Source organism: Tupaia chinensis, unplaced genomic scaffold, assembly GCF_000334495.1.
Source record: "Tupaia chinensis unplaced genomic scaffold, TupChi_1.0 Scaffold143722_1, whole genome shotgun sequence".
NCBI classification, from domain to species: Eukaryota; Metazoa; Chordata; class Mammalia; order Scandentia; family Tupaiidae; genus Tupaia; species Tupaia belangeri.
In genome coordinates this window covers 2,063-6,209 of record NW_006203571.1, presented here as the reverse complement: position 1 = coordinate 6,209, position 4,147 = coordinate 2,063, and positions in this window count along the sequence as shown.

Genomic DNA, 4,147 nt, shown 5'->3' with positions numbered 1-4,147 from the left:
AAAAATACCCAAACCCAGGTAGAAAGAAGAAAAATAAAAAAAAAAAAAAAAAAGAAAGAAAGATAAGTGTTGAAAGGGATGTGGTGAAAGGGGAACATTCCCATACTGTTTGTAAATTGGCCTAGCCACTTTGGAGAACAATATGGAGGTTCCTCAAAGACCTTCAAATAAAACTACCATATGATCCAGGAATTCCACTCCAAAGGACAGGAGAGCACTCATTCGGAGAAGCACTTGCACATCTATATTTATTGCAGCAGCATTATTCATCATTGGTAAGACATGGAACTAACCCAAATGTCCACAAACAGATGAATGGATTGAAAAATTGGAGCACATATACTCCATAGAATACTGTTTAGCCATAAAAAATAACAAGGCCCAGTAATTTTATAGAAAGTGAATGAATATAGAAGATTTGTTGCTGAGTGAAGCAAGTTAGGCTATGAAAGAGACATCGTATGTCGCCACTTAACATATACTGACTGTGTGCACTCTATGGTAGAGACTGAAAGACTGGAGAACATAAGAGCTTTAAAAATTGTAATGGACACTAGAGACAAAGTGGAAAGAGAGTGTGGGAGGGGAAGAACATAGGAAAAGAAAATTTGGGAGGAAATGGAGAGGTAAGACACTTGTGGGACACAGATAAGGTTTATTATCTGTTGACAAGGATGTGTATGGTGGTCTCAACTGGGCTGTACTGAGGTATATATCCTGCTGGGTAAAGTCTCTTTACAATCTAAATGATGTATAGCGATTTAATGTATAAATAATAATAAAAATATATAAAAAAAGTGATTTGGCAAAATATAGTAAGAACTTTTAAATTATTTCTCTAAGTTAATAATAACTGTTCTGAAAAACCAACCCAACCAAATTGTAAGAAATGTGAATACAACTTCATATATAGATGTAGCTATTGTAGCATCAAATTTTCTGTATAAAATTGGAGAAAAATAAAATGTCCAGCCATATAATAGTGGTTGCATAAATTAGATTTATTTAGGTAAAAATTGCAGAGTAGGTGGGGCCAGTAGGTGGGTTGGTGGTTTAAGGCACTGGACAATCATGTGACTGACTACAGTTCAAGTCCCAGACTGGCAGCCCGAAAACCATATTGGGCACATGTGTATGCACCCCAAAATCCCAAGAGGAGAGTAGAGGAAAAGGGATTCTAGCATGGTCATCATCCTTTGCGGGTGATTTCTCACTTCTCTCTTTGTATCTATTTCTCTCTCTCTGGTGAGCACACACTCCCTATGGCAAAAAACCTACAAAAATATTATGGAGTAGGTATCAGAGATTATGTGAAAGTAATTTAAATTTATTATTATGTGAAGCTTAATATCAATGTGATATTATATATAGCATGATCCCAGTTATCCAAATACTTTATAAAATCCAAGCAGAAGTCTATATTATATTACTTATAGATTTTTTTACTTTTTATTTTTTTACCATGATCATATATATATATATATGCTTTTAGTAGCTGGATAAAATTAGTACTGAAAATGTAATAAAAAATTGCTTCAAGGAGAAAGATATTTATATATTCTTTAGAGTCCTCCTTGGTAATGATAGTTTGTTTCATAGAAGACATGAAGGCATGTGCTATCAATATTAAAGGCTATTAGAGGGGAACCATCTGTGAGATTATCACAGGAAGTGAAATTGGAAAGTATAGCACATGGAGAATATTTCCTCTGCCACTTGTTTCATTTGTACTGGAGCTACAAAATCCTAAAATATCTTCACAGAATCAAAACAAGATTAAGCTTTACAAAGAATTATTTAATGGGTTTTTATCACCCAAATCAAGAGATATTATGTTCTTGCTACTTGTACATACTAAAATACTGAAAAAGCATTTTAATTTTGCATAGTATATTTTAAAAGGGATCATTGTAAAATATGTTTATGCAATAATATATCCATTTCAGTGAAGGAACCCAAACATTATTAATAAGGTGTTTAGGAAACAATTACAGAAATAATTTTGAGTTGATAAAGCTTCATGAACATGTGACAGTTCCATTTAGTTTTTGAAATCTTGTATATTAAATAGGTACTATTCACAAACACACTATTTGAAATATCTACTATTATTCTAAATGGTCTAAACAAGGCTTTCCAAGAAGAAAGGAATTATCATTTAATTGATCAAAGAAATGTTTACTTTGTAACTTATTTAAGTTTCAAGAAGTTATGCCTTATTAATATGTCTTATACACAGTATATGGTCATTAAATATTTTCTTTATGTGACTATCCTCCTAGATACAAGCATATTTTCTTCTATTAAAAATTGATTACTTTGAGACCAGCAGATAGTGTAATGGCTATGTCGCTGGACTCCCACGTAATTGACCGCAGTTCACGTCCTGGACCCAGTGGCTTAAAACTCACACCGGGCGCGTGTGCGAGTGTGCCCCAAGATCCTGAGAGGAGAATGGAGAGGGGATTGTGGCGTGGCCATCCCCCCATGGGGATTTCTCTCTTTCTGTCTCTCTGTCTCTCTCTGTCTGGTGAGCGCATGTGCCCTATAGCAAAAACCTGTCCAAAAAAAAAAAAAGAAAAAAAATTATTACTTAAGAAAATCGCTCTAATTACAGATATAAAACTAAGTAATGATGGGTTGCACCTCTACAGTAATAATTGCTATTATAAAACAGAAAAAGAATGTGGACAGGAATTATGCAAAATGTACTTTTAGAAAATTTCTTGATCTGTTTCTGTGGTTAGGTGGTTAAGGTGACTGAAACCTACATGGCCCTTGTAGTTCAGCTTGAGAAACAGGTCAGGCATGTAAGTGTGTGTCCAAAATACCAAAAGGAGAGAGACATGGTGGAGAAGGGACTGCAGTGTGACCATTTCTCATGGGGGAAGTGCTTTCCTCTCTCTCTGTTTCTGTCTGTCTCTGGTGAGTGCATGCATCCTCTACAACAACAACCAGGGACGCCACCCCTTACAAAAACAACCCCCAAAAAAAAAAAAAAAAAAGGAATTTTCTTGCCGAAAACAGTCACAGGAAAAGAAAAATATATGTCAAAATTGTTTAAATGTCAGCTTTCTTTTAAATATTTTCTAATTAGTTCTATTACCTTTCTACATAATTGTAGTCGTTTTTAAGTCCTACAAATCTATAAATGTACTAGCAAATACTAAAGATCACACTTCAAGAACAATAGCATATGTTTTGAAATAAAATAGATATGTTGTGACCTAAAATAACTTATGAAAAGGCCAAATCTGCTGAAAGAAAACTGAATGTTTATTTATCTTTTTGTAAGCTTTCTAGCTTGGTTTTATATATTTTGCTTTTTTTTTTTTTTTCTTAAACTCAGTTTTTTTATTTAAAGTGTTTTATATTTTTTGCTTTTTTTTTTTTTTTCTTAAACTCAGTTTTTTTATTTAAAGTTTATCCACGTTTAACAATCTTTCATTCAAATGTAAAAGTTCAATATAAGCCATTTATAGGGCTTCAGATGTGTTCTTAATGTTAAAAACAAGAATGGAGACATGCAACAAAATGATCTTTCCACTTTTCAGAAACTTTTGAGAAAGGGCTGGATCACATAAAGCCACAAAATTCCATTTAACCAAATCCACTTTCTCCCCTACCAATATTCTTAATACCCATTCCAATCTTAAAGTTTGCATTTTAGTCAGAAAGCTACCTTTTATGAATGTTAGCAGTTTATTGACCTAATATTTGTAAATGGGCTGTTCGGGCATGTAAAATTATGTAACACAGTGTTTGAAACAGGAGGAAAATTTTTTTTTTCTGTTTTATGTACTTTTTAAAAAAATCTGTATAATGTTCTTCAAGTTATGGCAGTGTACCTGTGATACTAACTTTCCAAAAGCATATCATTTTTTTTTTAACTGTGCTTCAAATAAATAGGAAAATGGTTATAATGTTGATATTCAACTTTGCCATCTATGTTTCTCCACATATTAGGGCAAGTATTTCACTTTGAAAGCATGAGAGTGTCTAGGTCTCTGAATGGCATATGTCATTCTGGGAAATGTATCTGGAGACCAAGTACTGGCATTCTACAAAGAACTGCACCCCTTGTTTTAAACAGAAGAAATGCGTGTTGAAGTAGTTTCATGATTAGTCTGGATTATAGGAAGCAAGA